The sequence below is a fragment of the Triticum urartu genome, chromosome 3 (assembly GCF_003073215.2).
Source record: "Triticum urartu cultivar G1812 chromosome 3, Tu2.1, whole genome shotgun sequence".
NCBI lineage: Eukaryota > Viridiplantae > Streptophyta > Magnoliopsida > Poales > Poaceae > Triticum > Triticum urartu.
In genome coordinates, this window is record NC_053024.1 from 198,782,425 (window position 1) to 198,795,138 (window position 12,714).

At 45.5% G+C, this 12,714-nt stretch overlaps 1 long non-coding RNA gene across 5 annotated transcripts; it reads right to left on the reverse strand.

Moving 5' to 3' along the window:
• Positions 1-779: 779 nt before the first annotated feature.
• Positions 780-3,573, reverse strand: LOC125543578. 5 transcript variants are annotated; one of them, XR_007298581.1, is made up of 4 exons: positions 3,266-3,573; positions 2,933-2,994; positions 2,572-2,797; positions 780-1,368 (listed from the first exon to the last, which is right to left on the reverse strand). It is a non-coding gene; the product is annotated as an uncharacterized LOC125543578 (long non-coding RNA). The 5 variants fall into 5 exon arrangements; XR_007298579.1 differs by having other exon boundaries at positions 3,085-3,573; XR_007298580.1 differs by having other exon boundaries at positions 2,920-3,570.
• Between the last annotated feature and the right edge of the window lie 9,141 nt (positions 3,574-12,714).

Sequence of the window (12,714 nt, forward strand, 5' to 3'; positions counted from 1 at the left end):
GAAGAAATTGACACCTAACCGTCTAGAGAGTTTGCAGCTCTCAAGAGTAATAGGCGGAGCGTATTAAACTTAGATTCTAGTGATGCTGAACCACTATCTAATTCTTCGGCTCTAGGGTTTTTCTCTCGGTGGATTTTAAATTCAAATCGCTCAGAGAGGGGGTTGCTCAATAATCTTTTCAAAATCAAACAGAGCCGCGGCCTTCCTAGATGGGAAATGACCATTTTGGACACGAGGTCCAGCCAATGGCCAACCGACACGTTCACAACGGTCGGTGGAGCAACGGTAACATTACTTGAGGAACAAGTAATGCTAACTCCTCGGTCCGAGACAAATCTCTCGCAGCGAAGAAGATCACAGTCTCTTGATGACAAGTATTTGCTCGGAGCACAAAGAGATTTCTCTCACAGCTTTCATAGGTTTTGGGTTTAGCATCAGAGAATCAAAGCTTTGAAACGCTATACCCTTCTTAATAATACGGTGGTCCTATGACTCAATGAAAGAAGAACAACGAAATAAATGCTATGTCTTCACTTCGTCTTTATTCTTCCTCGTACGCAGTCATTTGCTTCGGACATGCACCAAACCAATTGCTTCGACTTCAGCAATTTTTAGGGGTCACTCTTGATAGCTTAATCTTCGGTGATAAGCTTCACTGCTATGCAGGGAGATTATCTTCGTCGTTTGCATCAAACTCCTTGATACATCAGGGACGACCTGTTACTCTGTGTGCACTAGCAAACACATAAGTCTCATACTGTTTATGTCAACAAACTCCAAAACATAAGGGGCCTATCATTGCTGCTCTTAGCTGATATTACAGTATCTGACATACCGCCAAAGTGAAAGCATGTAAATTTGGATCATCCAAACACACAAATCAAGAAAATTTACATCCGATCATACCACACATTTATTTACAATCATCACACGGGCAAATTTGTTGGACAGGGGCAGAACCGAGGGCATTTTCTATATAGAAGGTTTAGTTCTGATAGCATGTTGAAAAATGTTCCCCAGCAGATGCATTTTTGCTTGGTCTCACAGATGTTGTCAAATTAGTCAGCTCTACAACATGACTCCCTTTCTTTCTAAGGTATAATCCTGGTTTGACAGCAAGATTTAAGCTACGCAAACTAGCACATTAAACGAACAAACATCTGATGTTGATAGGGGTGCTAACATTTACATAAGCGAGCCCCCACCAAAGGCATTGCAAAATCTCCATCTATACTCTCTGCATGTTTATCAAGATCACGCTTCACCATATATGCCACTTCACTCATTTTTTGCTTGTTCAGCATTCTCATTGTTAGTTGCCAATGCTGTTGCCTCTTGCTGCACCATTTGCAATTGGATTTGCAACATCTGGAAACAAGCGACCAATGAATTATGTTGGCCAGACAGAGCAATAATGAAAGGATAATCACATGAAGTTATTGTGTTCCCAGGAAGCTTGTCATATGATTTAGTTACTTCTTGGCATTGGCCAGGGCTCATTTGTCACTGCTAGACATTTAGGCAACCATTTATGTCTTGAAGAAAGTTGCAGATTATAATCCAGCAACGATGACAAAGAAAAACCGTTTGAAGCTGATGAATAATGTTTACTGTCTACAGGTACTTATGATCATAACAAATACTCCCTCTGTCCCAAAATAAGTGACTCGACTTTGTACTAGCCTAGTACAAAGTCGAGTCACTTATTTTGGGACGGAGGGAGTATATTAGAATACTGGATTGATCGTTAAGAATCAAGGGTATTTCAAGATAGCAACAGAACTGAATAACGTGATACAAAAGAAATGAATTTTTGCATGCCTATAGATTTCAACCATGGGCATGTAAAAAATTACAACTACTAGTCACCAACATAACAACAGACAATTGTGCATTGATAGACATTGGATATATCAGTGCAGATCAAATATTAGGTGTCATGCAGATTACATTGCTTCTAATATCAGAAGATCATGATTTTTTATTTCAAAACCAGTGTGAAGATAATGCTTAACCAATAAATATACCACCATGTAAAATTAAAAAATTGATTCAGCTTGTATTTAGTTCCCGAGAAAATGGAGAAAATTACAATAGCATCAACACTTTCTCCTTTGCAACGTTCCCAACCCCTGTGGAGTTTCAGCTGGACATTTTGAAGGCTAAATCCTTTGCAACGTTCCCAACCCCTGTGGAGTTTCAGCTGGACATTTTGAAGGCTAATGGCCTAATATCGTACTCTATATAAGTTTTCAGAAAGTTTTGGAAATTTTCACATTGGTTTGCACTAGATATATTTGCCACAAATATTGCCAGGAACATATCCAGCGCAACGAACTAATCTATTTGGCGAATCGTGCAAACTAATGTAGGCAATTGGCTGCTGATTGAATGGTTCAAATTCATTAGGTTATCATTTGGTGACATCCCTCATTGAACATTTCCGAACATGTGTGTGTTATTCAGAAATACGTCTATCTGGTTATTCAGAACATTACACAATTGCTAGGCCGATCACAAATACCATAGTAAGATTAAAGCAGGCCACCTTAGGGAAAAGATGATTATTACCTCTATCTGGCTCCTTATAGCGTTTTCGTAAGTCTTTTGTAGTGAATTTTCAAGGTCCCTGTTGCTTGTTGTTGAGCTGACAGGACCATGTGAAATAAAAGGCTGAGGTGCTGAGAGATCCTGATTGTTTGGCCATTGCAATTATTGGTCGTTCTGCGATTGATTGGAAGTACTTGCTTCTCCTGATTGTGAAGTACTTGATGTAGCACGCAGAGCTCCTGAATACCTGATGATTGAATAAAAGGTACTTAGTTATCAGTATTAGAATGTACAGCGCATGACAGTATAACACACTTGCTTCGTAGTCTATTAGTGGAATAGTGAAAATGGTCAAACACAGGGGCTAACCCGATGTCAGTACCTAAGATCGAAAAAAGTGGCTAACCACCAAGTCTTAGCAGAGCTACTGAGCCAAATAATAACCTGCTTCAAGAAAACACATCCCAGCTCAGAAAAAGGCATATTCTCTTAGGCTCGGTTTGCTTTTGCTGAACTATGCTGCACTGTGCTTACTTTACAATTGGCTGTAGAAAATTAGGCACGGAAATAGGCAAAATCAGGTTGGGCAAACAGGATTATGATAATCCACCGCAATGCAAAAACGCAGCCTGCTAACGAGATGGACAATGCTATGCAAGCACCCAATGAATAATCAATCAGCAGCCAACAGGAATACAGCAGCGAAGCAGCTGACCAGAGCAGCGCTGAGGAGCGGACACAGCCAAGGTGTGTTGCGCAGAAGAGGCGACGGGCAGGCAGAAGCGGCGGAGACGCAGGCGCAGCCTTCAACCGGAGTCCTAGCGGCGGGACAGCAGGCAAGAGATGCGCGCGGCAGCAGGGGCGTCAGTGGCGATCTGGGAGAAGCGAGCCAGCAGGGGACCGATCCAGCCAGGTAGCAGCCCAGCAGCGGCCAATCTTGCAAAACCAGGGAGTCCGGACTCTGGAAGGGATAGAGCAGGCGGGCGACATACCAGATGGGAAAGACAGCAGAAGACGAGATCGATAAGGATCAAGACCGAAAAAAAAATCGACCTGTGCCTCGGAGACGCGACGCCCCCGATTTGACCGTACATTAATCATACATGTAAATGTGTACGATCAAGATAAAGAACGGAAGATATCACAACACAACTCTAGACACAAGTTAAAATAATACAACTTTTATATTACAAGCAAGGAGCCTCGAAGGCTCGAATACATAAGAGTCAGCGGAAGCAACAATATCTGAGTACAAACATGAATTAAACAACATTGCCTTAAGAAGGCTAGCACAAAAGCAACAACGATCGAAAAGGCAAGGCCTCCTGCCTGGGAGCCTCCTAACTACTCCTAGTCGGCTACGGTCTTCACGTAGTAGTAGGCATCCTCCGGATAGTAGTAGTCATCAGTGGCGTCGTCTGGCTCCTGGGATCCGTCATCTGATCGCAACAATCGGGTATGGGGGAAAAAGAAGTAGCAAAGCAACCGTGAGTACTCATCCAAAGTACTCGCAAGACTTACATCAGATCTAAACTAAGTATGCATCTGTATCAAAGAAATGTGTTGTATCTGTGGACTAAACTACAGAATGCCAGAAGGGAAGGGAAAAGCCTAGCCTATCGAAGACTAACATCTTCTGGAAACCACCATCTTGCAGCAACAGGAGGGAGTAGAGTAGCATAAAGTAAAGTAGTACAGGTGTTATCAACCTCGGACAGAGATCCTTTCTTGACTCCCTACAAGAAAGCAATCCCAAAGCCATGCTATTCAGTTCTCGTCTCCATTTCTCATATCCATTTCTCATCACAGTCCATTCTCATCTCAGATATCCAGTTCTAGTTGTATCGATCGGGATACAACTCCAAGTGTCCGTTACCGTAGGGCAGGCTATCGATAGATGTTTTCTTTCTTGCAGGGGTGCACCAACTTACCCACCACACTCGATTAACTCCGACCGGACACACTTTTATGGGTCATGCCCGGCCTCAGCCAAACAATACGCCGCAACTCGACCTAGGCTTAATAGAGAGGCCAGCACGCCGGACTAAACCTATGCCCCCAGGGGTCATGGGCCATCTCCCCGGGAACTCCTGCACGTTGCGTACACCGCCAGTGAGCAGACCTAGCTACCTCCTTCAACAAGGCAGGAGCTTACGCAGTCCAACCCGGCACGCTCCGCTCAGTCGCTGACGTCTATTAAGCTTCGGCTGATGTATACTGTTGGAAATATGCCCTAGAGGCAATAATAAAATGATTATTATATTTCCTTGTTCATGATAATTGTCTATTATTCATGCTATAATTGTATTATCCGGAAATCGTAATACATGTGTGAATACATAGACCACAATGTGTCCCTAGTGAGCCTCTAGTTGACTAGCTCGTTGATCAACAGATAGTCATGGTTTCCTGGCTATGGACATGGGGATGTCATTGATAACGGGATCACATCATTAGGAGAATGATGTGATGGACAAGACCCAATCCTAAGCTTAGCTCAAAGATCGTGTAGTTCGTTTGCTGTAGCTTTTCTGAATGTCAAGTATCATTTCCTTAGACCATGAGATTGTGCAACTCCCGGATACCGTAGGAGTGCTTTGGGTGTGCCAAACGTCACAACGTAACTGGGTGACTATAAAGGTACATTACAGGTGTCTCCGAAAGTGTCTGTTGGGTTGGCACGAATCGAGACTGGGATTTGTCACTCCGTATGACGGAGAGGTATCTCTGGGCCCACTCGGAAGGACATCATCATAATGTGCACAATGTGATCAAGGAGTTGATCACGGGATGATGTGTTACGGAACGAGTAAAGAGACTTGCCGATAACGAGATCTCGGTCATGTCTACGTGTCTCCCGAACCCGTAGGGTCTACACACTTAAGGTTCGGTGACGCTAGGGTTGTAGAGATATGAGTATGCAGTAATCCGAAAGTTGTTCGGAGTCCCGGATGAGATCCTGGACATCACGAGGAGTTCCAGAATGGTACGGAGGGAAGAATTATATATAGGAAGTGTAGTTTCGGCCATCGGGAAAGATTCGGGGTCACCGATATTGTACCGGGACCACCGGATGGGTCCCGGGGTCCACCGGGTGGGGCCACCCATCTCGGAGGGCCCCATGGGCTGAAGTGGGGAGGGGAACCAGCCCATAGTGGGCTGGTGCGCCCCCCTTTGGGCCCCCTGCGCCTAGGGTTGGAAACCCTAGGGTGGGGGGGGGGGCGCCTCCACTTGCCTTGGGGGCACTCCACCCCCCTTGGCCGCCGCCCCCTTGGGAGATCCCATCTCCAGGGCCGGCGCCCCCCAGGGGGCCTATATAAAGGGGGGGAGGGAGGGCAGCCGCACCTCAAGTCTTGGCGCCTCCCTCTCCCCTGCTACACCTCTCCCTCTCGCAGAAGCTCGGCGAAGCCCTGCTGCGATCACTGCTGCATCCACCACCATGCCGTCGTGCTGCTGGATCTTCATCAACCCCTCCTTCCCCCTTGCTGGATCAAGAAGGAGGAGACGTCATCCGCTCCATACGTGTGTTGAACGCGGAGGTGCCGTCCGTTCGGCACTTGGTCATCAGTGATTTGGATCACGACGAGTACGACTCCATCATCCCCGTTCTCTTGAACGCTTCCGCTCGCGATCTACAAGGCTATGTAGATGCACTCTCCTCTCGTTGCTAGTTGACTCCATAGATTGATCTTGGTGAAACATAGGATTTTTTTTGTTTTCTGCAACGTTCCCCAACAGTGGCATCATGAGCTAGGTCTATGCGTAGTTACTATGCACGAGTAGAACACAAAGTAGTTGTGGGCGTCTATATTGTCAATTTGCTTGCCGTTAGTAGTCTTATCTTGATTCGGCGGCATCGTGGGATGAAGCGGAGCGGACCAACCTTACACGTACGCTTACGTGAGGCCGGTTCCACCGACTGACATGCACTAGTTGCATAAGGTGGCTGGCGGGTGTCTGTCTCTCCCACTTTAGTCGGATCGGATTCGATGAACAGGGTCCTTATGAAGTGTAAATAGAAATTGGCAATTCACGTTGTGGTTTTAGCGTAGGTAAGAAACGTTCTTGCTAGAAACCTATAGCAGCCACGTAAAAACTTGCAACAACAATTAGAGGACGTCTAACTTGTTTTTGCAGCAAGTGTTTTGTGGTGTGATATGGCCAAAGGTTGTGATGAATGATGAATGATATATGTGATGTATGAGATTGATCATGTTCTTGTAATAGGAATCACGACTTGCATGTCGATGAGTATGACAACCGGCAGGAGCCATAGGAGTTGTCTTTATTTTTTTGTACGACCTGCGTGTCATTGAGAAATGCCATGTAAATTACTTTACTTTATTGCTAAACGTGTTAGCCATAGTAGTAGAAGTAATAGTTGGCGAGCAACTTCATGGAGACATGATGATGGAGATCATGATGATGGAGATCATGGTGTCATGCCGGTGACAAGATGATCATGGAGCCCCAAGATGGAGATCAAAGGAGTTATATGATATTGGCCATATCATGTCACTATTATTTGATTGCATGTGATGTTTATCATGTTTTTGCATCTTGTTTACTTAGAACGACGGTAGTAAATAAGATGATCCCTCATAATAATTTCAAGAAAGTGTTCTCCCTAACTATGCGCCGTTGCGACAGTTCGTTGTTTCGAAGCACCACGTGATGATCGGGTGTGATAGATTCCAACGTTCACATACAACGGGTGTAAGACAGATTTACACACGCAATACACTTAGGTTGACTTGACGAGCCTAGCATGTACAGACATGGCCTCGGAACACAGAAGACCGAAAGGTCGAGCATGAGTCGTATAGAAGATACGATCAACATGAAGATGTTCACCGATGTTGACTAGTCCGTCTCACGTGATGATCGGACACGGCCTAGTCAACTCGGATCATGTTATACTTAGATGACTGGAGGGATGTCTATCTAAGTGGGAGTTCATTGAATAATTTGATTAGATGAGCTTAATTATCATGAACTTAGTCTAAAATCTTTACAATATGTCTTGTAGATCAAATGGCCAACGTTGTCCTCAACTTCAACGCGTTCCTAGAGAAAACCAAGCTGAAAGATGATGGCAGCAACTATACGGACTGGGTCCGGAACCTGAGGATCATCCTCATAGCTGCCAAGAAAGATTATGTCCTAGAAGCACCGCTAGGTGATGCACCCGTCCCACAGAACCAAGACGTTATGAACGCTTGGCAGACACGTGCTGATGAATACTCCCTCGTTCAGTGCGGCATGCTTTACAGCTAGAACCGGGGCTCCAAAAGCGTTTTGAGCGACATGGAGCATATGAGATGTTCGAAGAGCTGAAAATGGTTTTCCAAGCACATGCCCGGGTCAAGAGATATGAAGTCTCCGACAAGTTCTTCAGCTATAAGATGGAGGAAAATAGTTCTGTCAGTGAGCACATACTCAAAATGTCTGGGTTGCATAACCGCTTGACTCAGCTGAGAGTTAATCTCCCGGATGACGCGGTCATTGATAGAATCCTTCAGTCGCTTCCACTGAGCTACAAGAGCTTTGTGATGAACTTCAATATGCAGGGGATGGAAAAGACCATTCCTGAAGTATTTGCAATGCTGAAATCAGCAGAGGTAGAAGTCAAAAAGGAACATCAAGTGTTGATGGTGAATAAAACCACTAAGTTCAAGAAAGGCAAGGGTAAGAAGAACTTCAAGAAGGACGGCAAGGGAGTTGCCGCACCCGGTAAGCAAGCTGCCGGGAAGAAGCCAAAGAATGGACCCAAGCCCGAGACTGAGTGTTTATATTGCAAGGGAAGTGGTCACTGGAAGCGGAACTGCCCCAAATACTTAGCGGACAAGAAGGCCGGCATCACAAAAGGTATATGTGATATACATGTAATTGATGTGTACCTTACCAGTACTCGTAGTAGCTCATGGGTATTTGATACCAGTGCGGTTGCTCACATTTGTAACTCAAAGCAGGAGTTGCGGAATAAGCGGAGACTGGCGAAGGACGAGGTGACGATGCGCGTCGGGAATGGTTCCAAGGTCGATGTGATTGCCGTCGGCATGCTACCTCTACATTTACCTACGGGATTAGTTTTAAACCTCAATAATTGTTATTTAGTGCCAGCTTTGAGCATGAACATTGTATCAGGATCTCGTTTAATTCGAGATGGCTACTCATTTAAATCCGAGAATAATGGTTGTTCTATTTATATGAGAGATATATTTTATGGTCATGCTCCAATGGTGAATGGTTTATTCTTAATGAATCTCGAGCGTAATGCTACACATATTCATAGTGTGAATACCAAAAGATGTAAGGTTGATAATGATAGTCCCACATACTTGTGGCACTGCCGCCTTGGTCACATAGGTGTCAAACGCATGAAGAAGCTCCATGCAGATGGACTTTTAGAGTCTCTTGATTACGAATCATTTGACATGTGCGAACCATGCCTCATGGGTAAAATGACCAAGACTCCATTCTCAGGAACAATGGAGCGAGCAACCAACTTATTGGAAATCATACATACTGATGTGTGCGGTCCAATGAGTGTTGGGGCTCGCGGTGACTATCGTTATGTTCTCACCCTCACTGATGACTTGAGTAGATATGGGTATGTCTACTTAATGAAACACAAGTCTGAGACCTTTGAAAAGTTCAAGGAATTTCAGAGTGAGGTTGAGAATCAACGTGACAGGAAAATCAAGTTCTTGCGATCAGATCGTGGGGGAGAATACTTGAGTCACGAATTTGGCACACACTTAAGAAAATGTGGAATAGTTTCACAACTCACGCCGCCTGGAACACCTCAGCGTAATGGTGTGTCCGAACGTCGTAATCGCACTCTATTAGATATGGTGTGATCTATGATGTCTCTTACCGATTTACCGCTATCATTTTGGCGCTATGCTTTAGAGACTGCCGCATTCACTTTAAATAGGGCTCCGTAGAAATCCGTTGAGACGACACCGTATGAATTATGGTTTGGGAAGAAACCTAAGCTGTCGTTTCTAAAAGTTTGGGGATGCGATGCTTATGTCAAGAAACTTCAACCTGAAAAGCTCGAACTCAAGTCGGAAAAATGCGTCTTCATAGGATACCCTAAAGAAACTGTTGGGTATACCTTCTACCTCAGATCCGAAGGCAAGATCTTTGTTGCCAAGAATGGGTCCTTTCTAAAGAAAGAGTTTCTCTCGAAAGAAATAAGTGGGAGGAAGGTAGAACTTGATGAAGTATTACCTCTTGAGCCGGTAAGTGGCACAGCTCAAGAAAATGTTCCTGAGGTGCCTGCACCGACTAGAGAGGAAGTTGATGATGATGATCATGAAACTTCAGACCAAGTTGCTACTGAACTTCATAGGTCCACAAGGACACGTTCCGCACCCGAGTGGTACGGCAACCCTGTCTTGGAAATCATTTTGTTAGACAACGGTGAACCTTCGAACTATGAAGAAGCGATGGCGGGCCTGGATTCCGACAAATGGTTGGAAGCCATGAAATCCGAGATAGGATCCATGTATGAAAACAAAGTATGGACTTTGACTGACTTGCCTGTTGATCGGCGAGCCATAGAAAATAAATGGATCTTGACAGACGCGGATGGTAATGTGACCATCTATAAAGCTCGGCTTGTCGCTAAGGGTTATCGAAAAGTTCAAGGGGTTGACTACGATGAGACTTTCTCACCCGTAGCGAAGCTGAAGTCCGTCCGAATCATGTTAGCAATTGCCGCATTCTATGATTATGAGATATGGCAAATGGACGTCAAAACGGCATTCCTTAATGGTTTCCTTAAGGAAGAATTGTATATGATGCAGCCGGAAGGTTTTGTCGATCCTAAGAATGCTGACAAGGTGTGCAAGCTCCAACGCTCGATTTATGGGCTGGTGCAAGCATCTCGGAGTTGGAACATTCGCTTTGATGAGATGATCAAAGCGTTTGGGTTTATGCAGACTTATGGAGAAGCCTGCATTTACAAGAAAGTGAGTGGGAGCTCTGTAGCATTTCTCATATTGTATGTGGATGACATACTGTTGATGGGAAATGATATAGAATTCTTGGAAAGCATAAAGGCCTATCTTGAACAAGTGTTTTTCAATGAAGGACCTTGGAGAAGCTGCTTATATATTAGGCATCAAGATCTATAGAGATAGATCGAGACGCCTCATTGGTCTTTCACAGAGTACGTACCTTGACAAGATATTGAAGAAGTTCAAAATGGATCAGTCAAAGAAGGGGTTCTTGCCTGTATTGCAAGGTACGAGATTGAGCATGGCTCAATGCCCGACCACGGCAGAAGATAGAGAAAAGATGAGTGTCGTCCCCTATGCCTCGGCCATAGGGTCTATCATGTATGCTATGCTGTGTACCAGACCTGATGTAAACCTTGCATGAGTTTGGTAGGAAGGTACCAAAGTAATCCCGGCATGGAACACTGAACAACGGTCCAAGAATATCCTTGAAGTACCTGAAAAAGGACTAAGGAATGTTCTCGTTTATGGAGGTTGACGAGAGCTCTGTCTATAAAGGGTTACGTCGATGCTAGCTTGACACAGATCTGGATGACTCTAAGTCACAAACCGGGATACGTGTATATTTTGAATGGTGGCAGTAAAGCTGGTGCAGTTGACAAGCAAAAGCGTTGTGGCCGGATCTACATGTTGAAGCGGGAGTACATGGCAGCCTCGGGCAGCACAAGAAGCAAATCTGGGTGAAGGAGTCATTACCGACCTAGAGTTCATACCAATGCGTCGGGGGCCGATGACTCTCTTCCTGTGACAACAACTGGAGCCTATTGCCCTTGCCAAGAGCCCAGGTTTCACAGAAGACCCAGGATATCAAGCGTTCGCTTCAACTCCATTCGGAAAGTGTTCAAAATGGGGACATAGATTTATAAAGTACATACGCCTGAATGTAGCAGATCCGTTGACTAAACCTCTCCCTAGAGCAAAACATGATCAACACCAGAATTCCATGGGTGTTCGATTCATCACAATGTAACTAGACGATTGACTCTAGTGCAAGTGGGAGACTGTTGGAAATATGCCCTAGAGGCAATAATAAAATGATTATTATATTTCCTTGTTCATGATAATTGTCTATTATTCATGCTATAATTGTATTATCCGGAAATCGTAATACATGTGTGAATACATAGACCACAATGTGTCCCTAGTGAGCCTCTAGTTGACTAGCTCGTTGATCAACAGATAGTCATGGTTTCCTGGCTATGGACATGGGGATGTCATTGATAACGGGATCACATCATTAGGAGAATGATGTGATGGACAAGACCCAATCCTAAGCTTAGCTCAAAGATCGTGTAGTTCGTTTGCTGTAGCTTTTCTGAATGTCAAGTATCATTTCCTTAGACCATGAGATTGTGCAACTCCCGGATACCGTAGGAGTGCTTTGGGTGTGCCAAACGTCACAACGTAACTGGGTGACTATAAAGGTACATTACAGGTATCTCCGAAAGTGTCTGTTGGGTTGGCACGAATCGAGACTGGGATTTGTCACTCCGTGTGACGGAGAGGTATCTCTGGGCCCACTCGGTAGGACATCATCATAATGTGCACAATGTGATCAAGGATTTGATCACGGGATGATGTGTTACGGAACGAGTAAAGAGACTTGCCGGTAACGAGATTGAACAAGGTATCGGGATACCGACGATCGAATCTCGGGCAAGTATCATACACCAAAGTTGGTGCGTAGGTGTAGAGATCTGACGTCACGAGGAGTTCCGGAATGGTGAAGAATTATATATAGGAAGTGTAGTTTCGGCCATCGGGAAAGATTCGGGGTCACCGGTATTGTACCGGGACCACCGGATGGGTCCCGGGGGTCCACCGGGTGGGGCCACCCATCCCGGAGGGCCCCATGGGCTGAAGTGGGGAGGGGAACCAGCCCATAGTGGGCTGGTGCGCCCCCCCTTGGGCCCCCTGCGCCTAGGGTTGGAAACCCTAGGGTGGGGGCGCCTCCACTTGCCTTGGGGGGCACTCCACCCCCCTTGGCCGCCGCCCCCTTGGGAGATCCCATCTCCAGGGCCGGCGCCCCCAGGGGGCCTATATAAAGGAGGGAGGGCAGCCGCACCTCAAGTCTTGGCGCCTCCCTCTCCCCTGCTACACCTCTCCCTCTCGCAGAAGCTCGGCGAAGCCCTGC